General features: G+C 42.8%; 2 protein-coding genes across 7 annotated transcripts in view; one reads left to right on the forward strand and one right to left on the reverse strand.

Moving 5' to 3' along the window:
- The window catches only part of LOC144807723 (uncharacterized), a 1,505,442-nt gene that overhangs the window by 978,784 nt on the left and 514,379 nt on the right, over positions 1 to 12,279 (forward strand). For all 5 annotated transcript variants that reach the window (XM_078673385.1, XM_078673387.1, XM_078673384.1 and 2 more), the window contains one exon: positions 6,657 to 6,720. The gene's annotated coding sequence lies outside the window, so the exon portion shown is untranslated. The remainder of the gene's footprint in view (positions 1 to 6,656; positions 6,721 to 12,279) is intronic.
- LOC144807725 (uncharacterized) overlaps positions 1 to 12,279 on the reverse strand; it is an 84,904-nt gene that overhangs the window by 17,208 nt on the left and 55,417 nt on the right. The gene's annotated exons all lie outside the window — the stretch shown is intronic.

Raw genomic sequence — 12,279 nt, forward strand, 5'->3', positions numbered from 1 at the left:
GAGCAAAGGGCGGTTTAATCACGTTCCTTTCGAATCGGCTTAAGTATGAGCAGATACATTTTACGTCCAAATTCAGTTATTATCAAGTAATCAGGTTAAACAATAAGGGAATTAACTTGGTCTTGATACATTTTTATAATAATATCCCCAAACACGATATCACCAGCACCTTAAAAATGCTGAGGGATGATATACAACATGAACTTGACAAAAAGGACAGGGAAGTAACAATCTTATGGGGGGGGGGATATTAATTGTCCACTCTGTGAAAAGGGCAAACAGGGCATCTGTGGACTAATGCTAGAACAGGATATTAACTTAACGCATTTTGATCACTCTTTGTTAGGGGATAGATTAAATGAAATACTGTTTATGTATAATATGGGATATGCTAATGAAATTGCCCAAAAACCAACCCCTTTTGCACCCACATTTATAGGTAGAGGAGCTTTGACTACAATTGATTTTATTATTGCCTCAAATAGCTATAGTCATAATATTAAAGGGCTAAAGATTATGGAGGTACCTTTAAGTGACCATTTGCCCCAAATAATGGAGGTTGAAAACCCGTTTCTGGAGCAGCATGATGATATGCAGCCTTCATGTATAATTCCAGATCTAGTTCTTGGGAGACAAAATGGGTATACTCTAAGGGCCAGATGTAGGTAGGCTTTTAACGGTCGTTACCGACCGGTATTGAGCGATCGGTATGTAGGTGTTAGAAAATAGGCCGAATCGGTAAATTTACCGAATCGGTAATTATTAACGATTTTTTATCTACATCTCAATTTCCGATTCTTAAATACCGAATCGGTAAAATTCGGTATTTAAGAATCGGTAAAATAAGATTACCTACATCTGGCCCTTAATTGGGGAAAGGTGGTCCCAGAAACGCTCCTAGAAAAATTGTTGAATGCCTGTTCGAATAGCTTTGTAATATGCTTGAATGAGCAGTCTAATAGCGAACAGATTATGAAGCATTTCAACATTATAGCTACCACAATCAGAAAATGCCTGTGGGTGGAGGCAAAAAACAAGGTGAAGGGTAATAAAAGTTGGTTTGATAAAGCATGTACAAGGGCACTAATTGACTTGAAAAATTATATTCATAGCACACCCCGAGATCCCCTACAAATAAGAGCCCTTAGGAAAACATATAATGAGGCCCTAAATAAAAGGAAAGATGTTATAAAGAAGGAGGCCCTAGAAGCGTTATGCGTAGCATCACAATCAAATGATGTATCTGCTTTTTGGAGGGCCGTAAATGCTCCTCTTCTTTATGACAATTGCAAGGCACGAATAGAGATTGCTATTGTTGAGGAGGACTGGGTGAAACATTTTTCTAACCTTTATAGGTGCCAAGATGACAGTCCTATAATAGACCTAACTAAAATGGATAATACAGTGCCAGGGGCTGAGAAACTGGTGATAACATTGGAGGAAGTTATGTCGGCCCTGAAAGCAACTAAAGGAGGCAAGGCAGCAGGTCTTGATGGGATCCCAGCAGACCTATACAAAGCCAACTGCGAGATCTGGGGCCCTATGATGGTGCAACTCTTTAACGCGGCACTAATAAGGGGACTGAACCCGTCTTGGTTTATTTCGGTCATTGTACCGATTTACAAGAAGGGAGATAGGCAAGATTGTGCTTGCTATAGACCAATCTCCCTCTTGGATTCCTCCATAAAAATCCTCGGCAGAGTCATCCTGGCAAGACTCCAAAGCTGGGCTGAAGAGAATGAGATAATGAGTGATCTACAGTTTGGATTTCAGAAGGGCATAGGGACAATAGAACAATGTTTAAATTTAATGACAACTCCCAAGATCTCTCCTCAGGACCATAACCCTTCCAATCTAACAGATAGAACAATTGCCCGTTTCGCATTTTACCATCTTACACTTGCTGAACCTTATACTCTTCCCCCTTTTCAGTGAGGATTGGCTTAGGTGGTTTGTTCATCTTCAAATCTTTTAAAGCTTTCTTTAACAGCGAGACTTGAAATACCGGATGAACTTGTAAGTTTTTAGGTAACCTCAACCGATAATTTAGGGCACTCAACTTCTTCTCAATCTGATATGGTCCCACCAACCTAGGTTGTAACTTTCTGATTCCTTTTAGTCTAAGATTCTTAGTGTTCAGCCAGACCTTGTCTCCTACTATTAATTCTGGTTCTCTCCTTCGCCCTTTATCTGCATAGAACTTATACCTCTCTTTAACTTTTTCTAAATTTTCAGTGGCTACTCTATGCACTCTTGTCATGTGTTCAACTAGATTTGATACTGCCGGGACATTCACCTCCTGAAAATGTAAAGAATGATGAGGATGTCTTCCTGTATTTAAATAAAAAGGGGAATAACCAGTGGATACATTTTTTGCATTATTGTGTGCAAACTCAGCTGCCCACAGGTAATCTGGCCAATCACCATCTTGTTCTAATAAACACAATCTAAGGTACTGTTCCAATCCTTGATTGGTTCGCTCAGTTTGGCCATCTGTCTCTGGATGATAACAGGTGGTGTATCTGGTTTCAATGTTTAGTTTTTAGTAAATGCCTTCCAAAAATTAGATAAAAACTGTGAACCTCTATCTGAGTTCAGAATCTTTGGAATTCCATGGGCTCGAACTATAGTTTGACTAAATGTGCGAGCTAATTCCTGTGCTGTGGGCAAACCTTGTAATGTCACAAAGTGGGCCATTTTAGTAACATCAACACACACGAAGATTGTATTAAAACCTTTACTTGAAGGTAGATCAACTATTAAGTCTATGGTTACTGTATGCCATGGGTAGGGTGGTGTTGGTAAAGGTTGTAGCAAACCTTTTGGTGCTTGTCGATCAGACTTTCCCCTAGCACAGGTCTCAAATGTAGTAACATATTTGCAAACATCCTTAATCATGCCAGGCCACCAGAAACGCTGTCTCACCAATTCTTCAGTCTTAGAGATTCCTTTATGTCCTGCTAAAACACTGTCATGACTTTCCCTCAGAGCCTTTTGTTGCAAATCCATGGTGGACAAATATAGAGCTCCATCGTGATACATCAATCCATCTCTCGAATTTCACGTTTTGCATCTTCTTTCACCCACTTCTCCATCTCATCTGTGGTCATTGAGCTCTGATTTTCTTGTTCTCAGGATTCTTTCAACACTGCTCCAATCACTTTCTCAACTGGGATGATTCTTTGATTCTCAACCTCTTCTACCAATCCTTCCGTACCCAAACTGGACAAGGCATCTGCCTTACCATTTTGTGAACCTGGACGATGGGTAATAATGAAATCATAATCTGCAAAGTACAATGACCAGCGCAACTGCCTGGGCGTCAATGTTCTGGCCGACTTTAAAAATTTCAAATTTCCATGATCTGTATAAACGGTGACCGTATGAAGTGCACCCATTAAATAATGTCGCCATTCTTTGAAGGCATCCTTGATGGCCAATAACTTCTTTTCCGTGATGGTATAATTGACTTCTGCAGAAGTTAATTTCCTTGAGCGAAAGGCCACAGGATGCAATTGACTGGTTGTTTTATGTCTTTGGGATAACACACCACCTAAGGCCAGATTGGAAGCGTCCGTTTCGAAGTAGAAAGGCTCAGATGGATCTGGGTGTAATAAAATTGGCGCTGTGGTGAAATCTCTTTTTAATTGAGCAAATGATTCTTCTGCTTTCTCTGTCATTCAAACTTGACTCCTTTCCTAAGCAATCTGGTCATAGGAATTAACTTCTTGGAAAAATCTTGAATAAACCTCCGGTAGAAGTTAGCGAAACCAATGAAACTTTGAATCTCCTTCACTGACTTAGGAGATTCCCTATTCACCACTGCTGTAATCTTGTTTTCATCCATCTTCACTCCATCTGGTGCTAACACAAATCCCAAGAACTCAACCGAAGAGTCGTTAAATGCACATTTTTCCAATTTGACATATAAACTGTTGTCTCGCAGTTTCTGCAACACCTTCTTAACCTGTTCTTCATGTTCTTCGATGGATGCTGAGTAAATTAAAATGTCATCGATGTATACTATTGCATTCCGATCAATAAACTCTTTCAGCACATCATTTATAAAATGCTGAAAGGCAGCTGGGGCGTTACATAGGCCATAGGGCATATCTTGATATTCAAAGAGACCATGTTTTGTTCTGAAAGCTGTCTTCCATTCATTTCCTTCTCGTATTCGAACTAGATGGTAAGCCCCTCTCAGATCTAGCTTAGTATAGATTTTTGCACCTTTTACCTGATCCAACAATACAGAGATTAATGGCAAAGGATATCGATTCTTGATGGTTATTTGATTGATGGCCCTATAATCGATGCAAGTTCTTAATTCCCCACTCTTTTTTGAAATAAAAAAAAGGGGTGATGAGACTGGGGACTCAGACGGTCTAATGAATCCATTGTTGAGGCATTTTTGTAAATATTCTTTCAAGTGTTCATTTTCTCTGGCAGTCAAAGCATAAATTCTGCTACACGGGAGATTAGATCCTGGTTCCAAATCTATCTTACAGTCAAATTCTCGATGTGGAGGAAGATTTTCTGCTTCCACCTTACTAAATACATCTTGGAACTCCATATACTCTTCAGGCAGGCTGGTTGTATTTATAACGCATATCGTGGCTTCTCTTTCACTTAAATGAAATGTAGGAGTTTCCTCTCGATCTCTTTTAAAATTCTTATGACAATCCTCTTTACAATATTCTGAGTTCAATTCTATTGTTCGAGCTCCCCAATCATTTGTAGGATTATGCTCTGTGAGTCAAGGCAGCCCCAAAACCAATTGAAACTGTGGCGCATCAATTAAATTGAATTGCATGGTTTCAAGATGTCCTTCTTCAGATTCCAATTCCACTAATTCTGTGTGACTTACAATAGGACCCGATGAGAGATTGGTCCCATCGACTGCTCAAACCGCTTCATTTTTCTCTTTTCTGATTGCTCTCAACCCTACTTTTTCTGCAAATTTCAAATCACAACACTTTCCCGTAGCTCCGGAATCCACCATCACTGTTACTTGTTTCAAGGTTTTCTTCCTGAACTGCAAAGTCATCATCATAACTAAATGCGGAGCAGCTGATTGCAAGGTATGGGCCAAGGTATGAGTTTCTGGAGCTATTTTAGATTCTGCTACCACCAGTCCAACTCCATTTACTGGTGGCGCGAGGCGCTTTCCGCCGGTGTCTGTTTTGGCTTCTTAGGACAATTTCGAACAAAATGCCCTGTACCTCCACAATAGAGGCATTGTTTGTTCACTAGTCTTTTTTCTTTTTCTTCTTCGAAAAGAGGCCCCCGGATCGCTCCAATTTGCATAGGTTCTCCTCCACGAGCCATTTCCTTATCCTGACCTCCTTCAATCCTTGTTCTATCAAATCTAGGCACACTTGGACGAAAATCCCGCTTCTTCTCTCCTCCTCTTTCACTTTGACGAAAATCAATTTCTAGTACCAAATCAATTAATGCCGATATCTCTGTGGGTCGATTTGGTACCTGCGCCAAAGCATCCTTCAACTCATCTTTTAGACCTCTATAAAACACTGCTGCTCATTTCTTCTCTGGCCATTCCATTTCTACCACCAACTTGTTGAACTGAGCCAAATAAGCTACCAAATCTCTGCTTCCCTGTTTAATTTCCAGCAATTCATTATCTGTGACTTGAGAAACTCTTCGTTGATCAAAAATTCGAAGGAATTCCTTTTTAAATTCATCCAAGTCATACAAGATAGGGTCGTTTCTGGTTACCATAGGCATTGACCAAGATGCCGCATCTCCACTTAAATACGATAGGATAAAGGCTACTCGAGACTGCGCATCGGGGAAAACTGCTGGACGACACATAAAGTGTGAAGTACACTGGGTCAATAACACTTGAGCCTTCTGAGGATCGCCATTGAATCTCTCAGGAGGTGCCAAAGGTATTACTGGAGACAAGGAATGAACAACTTGAGTAGTTATTTTAGGTTGAGGGTCTGAGACACTGCTAGTATTACTTTCAGGGAAACTTGGATACTTTAAGCTAGGATTAGACACAATGCTACTCACTTTTATGGCTAAGTCAGTCGTCTCTTTTCTTAACTCCCTATTCTCTTCTTTAACTGAAATTAGTTCTCTTTGGGTTCCCTCTAAAATGTCACCTAATTTCTTTAAATCTAATCCTTCAACCATACTGCTCAGGTGCTAATATTTCGTGGGCACTTCACTCTATCAGAATGCCTTTTTTCCGAATGCATAGGAGCAGTATGCCACAAGTTCCCAATACCCCTCCAAGATTTCTCAGCACTGCGCATATAGATATATATAATATAGCGCAATGCCAAGGAAATTCCAGGGGGGTAAGGGGATGGGATAAAGAAGAGACTGCCACACCACGTCTGATTCTTCCTTCAGCTTCAGACGAATTTCTTTTCTTGTCTTACCTTCTATGCCAGGCTTTTCATAACTGCAAGATAATCAAATCATTAATACCTGGTAGTAATCCTATTACTTTCTACTGTATCGACTTTTACCATTAATAACTTTCACTGGCTTGATGTGACTATTGCTTCTCTTCTATTTTTAGGAATATTGCATGGTGTTTTCTATGCTGAAACTACGAATGTAATTTAGTGAGCATTTTCCTTAAATGCATTCCCAACTCTTGATCTGTCTTCTATCTTTTACAGGTTTCCTCACTTAAATCTTTCAGCAACTATGCGTCAACTGGCTTCTGTTGTATATCTTCTCATGGTAAGTATTGCTTCACCTGTATCTTCTATTACTCAATGTCAATGCTATTTTGTTTTTGGGGCTAATTGTGAAGTTAACTCACTTCTATTATCTCCAACTCTCAAACTGATAGCAACTTAGACCTCCACTTAATTAAACTCTTCTCTGTAAAACTATCCTGCATTTAACTAAAAAATATTACAAGACTCAAGTTCTGGCACTTGACTTGTGCTCCAACTTGTAGCTTCAATATCCTGCAGCCTCCAATTGTATTCACATTATTTATTTATTTAAAACATTTGTATAGCGCAGCTATCACCTTACAGGCATCCTGGCGCAGAGAAATTCTCTAAGAGGAAGAGGCAGGGAGAGGCAGAGCAGTACGATGACCATCAAGTTAACCCTTCGGAAACAGCCAAGTTTTTACACGTTTCCTAAAAAGAAGAAGTTCTTCCGTTTGACGGATATCCAGGGGCAGACTATTCCAGAGTTTAGCGGCAGCAACATCCGAAGGATCTGCCCCCGGCCCGAGCTTTTTTAAATCTCGGCACTTTCACAAGACAGGCCGTTGCAGATCGAAGTGCTCTGGTTGGGGTACACCAGGCAAACATGGCTTGCAAAGAGCTGGGCCCAAGTCTATGCAGGGCTTTGAAAACGAGACAGAGGGATTTAAAGGACACTCGCTGTTTTAACGGGAGCCAGTGGAGTTCAGCCATCGCCGCTGTGGCCAAGGACCTTCTGGACCAGCCAAGGACCAATTTAGCAGCAGCAGACTGTACTCTTTGAAGTCTGTCTAACAGCAGGCCTGGAGACTCAAGTAACAGCGCGTTACAATAGTCAAGGCGACTTAAAATAGTGCACCTGACTATTAATGCCCGGGGCCTGTAAGGGAAGCAGTAGTAAGATCTTACGTAGGGACCGAATGAGGGCCGAACAGGTGGACACTGTTTTCGCAACCTGGGCTTCCATGCTCAATTTGTTATCCATCATAACACCTAGATTGCGAACAGTGGAGACAGGCTGAGTTTTTCCCGCGGATTCTGGAGGCCAAAAATCCACCGGGAAAGGACAAGGAATCCGGCTACCAGCACAGAAAAAAACCTCCGTTTTGGAGGCGTTAAACTGTAATGAGTTGTTATGTAGCCAACCTGCCGTATCTCGCAGACAATCGTGAAAAGACTCCAAAGGAATTGATTCCTCACCCTCCCAAGAAAGGATGAGTTGAGTGTCGTCAGCATAATTAATAGCTTTTAGCCTGTGAGATTTTATCAACGTAATCAAACGTTTTAGATACACGTTAAATAAAATCAGGCTGATGGCCGAGCCTTGAAGCACGCCATGAGACACCGGAGAAAAAACAGATTGAAACGGGGGAAGGGATACAGCCTGCTTCCTATCCAGCAGGAAGGAGCGAAACCATCGCAGGGCATTTCCACCTACCCCGGCCTCCCTCAGTCTCCCCAGGAGGATCCCATGATTTACCGTATCGAATGCGGCAGACAGGTCCAGCAGAATCAAAGCCACTGCCTGACCCCTGTCCGCACGCATTCGAAGGTCCTCCATAGCAGTAAGTAAAGCTGTTTCGGTGCCATGGGCTGGGCGAAAACCGAATTGTATTTCGTCCAGAAATTTATGCTACTCCAGATGTTTGGAGAGACATGAACTCACCCAACGCTCAGCAATTTTTGCAGGAAACGGTAACAAGGAGATGGGTCTGTAGTTCTGTAGACACTCTGGATTTAGGGAGGGTTTTTTCAGCAGTGGAGAGACAAGAGCCTGTTTCCAAGTGCCACTAAGCAAAGATTGATTACAGATCCTGCATAGAATAGGAAAGAGTTCATCTCCATAGGCTTTCCATATCTTATGAGGGATAGGGTCCAAAGGTGATCCAGGTGAGATACCGCGAGCCAGTCTGTCAAGGTCCATCTCAGTAATAGGGGTAAGCTCCAACAGACAGTCCGCAGGCCGCCATCCTGGGCTCCTAGCTCCGGTGTCTATACTTCCTTCCACAGAGCAGGGGAACAGAACAGAGTGGAGGTGGAACTCAGGTTGCGAATGATGGCTTCTATTTTATCATTGAAAAACAGGGCCAAATTATCACAGAGGGCCTGTGTGGGGAGGGTCGATTTTTTTGAGCAATCAGGGTGAGTAAGACTATTCAAAATCTGAAAAATGCTTTTGGAACTATTTGCAGCGGTACAGATCGTAGAGCAAAAATAGTCAGATTTGGATTTCTGGATCAGGGCTTTGTATTCAGAGAGTTTAGTTTTCCAGAGCAGTCTGCTGGCATCGGTGTATCCCTGCCTCCATTTCCTTTCAGCCTGTTTACAGGCAAGTTTTAGAGCCCTTAGAGAGTCATTGAACCACGGAGACGACACTCTGCCCTTATGCTTGCGCGTTTTTAGCGGAGCAAGAGAGTCAACCCTTGTGGTTATCCTGAGACATAAGGCCTCGTGATTCTCATCGACTTGACAGTCTGAGGAGAAACTGTCTTCCACCTTGAACACAGCTTCCGTAGTTCTCAACCTCTCAGGGGCTCTCCAGTCCCTGTACATAAATTCAGAGGTAGTGCCTTGTGCCTGCGTTTTTACCCCCTTGCTGTTAAAGTAAAATTTAAGAAGGAAATGATCAGTCCAGCCCATGTGCAAAATTTCATCCAGATATACTAGCTGTGGGACCGCAAAGATAAGGTCAAGCCGATGCCCTGCTCTATGAGTGGAATCACTAACATATTGATGGAGACCCACACTTTCACAGGAATGCAGAAGGTTGTGCAGCCCAGTATCTAGGGAGCCATTCGGCCATAAGTTAAAATCACCTAAAATAATCAGTGTATTGTGGGAGGTCACCATGTTGGAAAAGATATTAAGTTGCGATTGTTGTTGCTGAGTGCTGAAGGTCCCAGGTGGTCTATAACAGATGATCACCGTGAAAATAGCCCCTGTATGACCATTAATAGAGAGGCCAAGCAGCTCAGCCCCAACAACCGGGTCCATGCTTATAGTATTAATATGCCAAGAGGGTCTGTAAATCACCCCACCCCTCCGCCTCGTCCTTTCAGTCTGGGGAGGTGCAGGATTTTGTATTCCTGCGGGCAGGCCCATCCCAGCTCGATTTCACAGTCAAGGTGGGTCCAAGTCTCAGTGATGAACAGGGCGTCTAGCTGATGTGTTTCCACCAGTAATTGAATTTCCTCAGCATGTTTTGGCAGCGATCTGAAATTGAGAAGTCCACAGGATAAAAAAACCCTGACCACAAAGTCTTTCAAAGGAAGAGCAGTATCTGCGAACGAGAGGCGGCCCTCATGCGCATACTCACCCAAATTGAGCAGAGTCTCTCGCGAGTAAAGTGGAGGAGCTGCAACCGTACACGAGTTGCTTTGGGCAGCATGACCGGCGCTAGGCGCGACCTGGGCGCGGACGGGCGCAGACGGGCTTGCCTTAGGCGCGCCCTCGGCGCGCTGACGGCGCGCCCGCTGCGCTCGTCCGCTGCGCTGCAGAGAAATGTGCATTGTTATGGGTGAGAAGGGGCGTGGCTTCGCGTTAGTGGGCGTGGTCTAATGTCTCGTGGGCGATGGCGGCGATGAATTTGCCCTACCCGCGACAGCGCTGGATCCGCTGCGCCGCTGCGCGGGAGTATCCCCCAAGACCTTGAGTAAGTAGGATCAAAACAGTGAGCAGCCAGGTAATAGCAGAATGTTTAAAATCACAAAACGTGCAAAATACAATTTAAAAATTATGGTTGTCTCTCCCGGCTTCCGCCTCAGGAGTAGCTATCCTCTAAACATGCTTCTGTCAATGCGCATGCACGGAACGCCAACGCTATATCCTGCAGCCTCCAATTGTATTTATCTGCTTCAGTCAGTGAACATGAACGGAACACAAAACGCTAACTACTTGTCATGTGCACCAATGGCTCTAACAAATTCGAACAGTCTTACTTGATGTTGACTTTGTTTCATTCTTCAAAACTCCGACTTGACTGGAAACGTTTACTGTGTCGTGGCACGTTTTTCCCTAACTAAACTTCGCGACGCGCCCTCCATACATATTGCTCCTCTCACAAGTTAGGTAAAGTGCAACACCTGGTTCCCTATGATGCTGAAAAAAGGCTGGAACGCTAACTGACTGCACAGAATATCCTACCCTGGCGGCCATTTTAGATACAGGTTGTACTCTTTGTGTGCTCTGCTTGTTTATTCTTCTGCTCTTAAAATGCACCTTGGTAATTACTGCATTTACTGAGTGCTTGTTCCTCACTCTGGGTCTGATAATCCTGACAACGGTGAACTCTAAACTTCTTAAAAATGAATCTGCCCCAGAGCTTTTAATTCATGTGAGCTGTGAGGAATGGGTGGATCACTTTACTAGTATTTTTAACCCCAGCCATTTACCCATAAAGGATCCTACAAATCTACATGACCTCATCACTCTTGATGAGGTCATGATAGGCATAGGTAGTAGCAGAGGGGGGAAGCACCAGGTACGGATGGTGTCCCTATCGATTAATGTAAATCCATACCTGAATTGTGGGGGCCGAAACGCTGCAGTAACGGAGGGTTGCCCATCCTCTTGGGGGGAATCTGTCATTATTCCTATTTATAAAAAGGGTGATAAATCTGAAGCCAAAAACTATCGGCCCATTTCCTTACTCAACTCCTCAGTCAAAATTATGAGCAGGGTTTTATTGTCAAGATTGGAGGAGTGGGTTATGGAAAATGGTATTTTGGCCAAGGCACAATATGGTTTTAGAAAGGGGTTAGGCACATTAGAACAGAGTATTAACCTGGAGCTCTTACTTGGAAAATACACACAAGCCAAACAGGGTCGGCTCTTTTTATGTTTTGTTGATTTGAGCAGCGCTTTTGATTTAGTGGATGATGTTATTCTATGTCCAGTCTTACTTAAACTTGGCGCCCCGAAACCCATTGTTTACTTTTTAGCTAGTCTGTACGAAAAAGTATGGTACGGCCAGAAGGGTGAATGTACCCCCAATTTTAACGTAAAACGTGGTATCCGCCAAGGCTGCGTTCTAGCTCCGCTGCTTTTTACTTTATTTATTAATGAAGTGGACGCAGCGCTTAAATTGATACAGGCGGATTCCCCACTAGTGGAAGGCTTTATGAGAACAACGCTGTGCTCTTATCTAGAATGCCGGTAGGCCTCCAGAGGTTAACTGATGAGTTTGCGGCTTTTATCAATTAGAGGAAGCTGATGATTAACAAGGCTAAGACTTTTACAATGGTATGCGGCCCGAAATATAAGAGGTGGAAACCTTTTTTTATTGAAGGCAACAAAGTGCAAAACGTGGATAATTTTTGCTACTTAGGTATTTCCTTTTCTTCAGATGGGAAATGGAACCACGAATTGTCTCATGTCCGGGCCAAAATGAGTAAAAGCACATATGGTATTTTTAAATTTGCTTCTAACTTGGGGGATCGTCGCATTAAAGACATGGTTAATATTTATAAAGCAAGATGCACATCGGTTGCACTTTATGGGACTGGGCTTTGGGGATACCAACCCTGCTGTGATTTACAAATGGAAGAGAATTTGTTTTTAAAAAATGCTTCTATGTCTC

The sequence above is a fragment of the Lissotriton helveticus genome, chromosome 1_2 (genome assembly GCF_964261635.1).
Source record: "Lissotriton helveticus chromosome 1_2, aLisHel1.1, whole genome shotgun sequence".
NCBI classification, from domain to species: domain Eukaryota; kingdom Metazoa; phylum Chordata; class Amphibia; order Caudata; family Salamandridae; genus Lissotriton; species Lissotriton helveticus.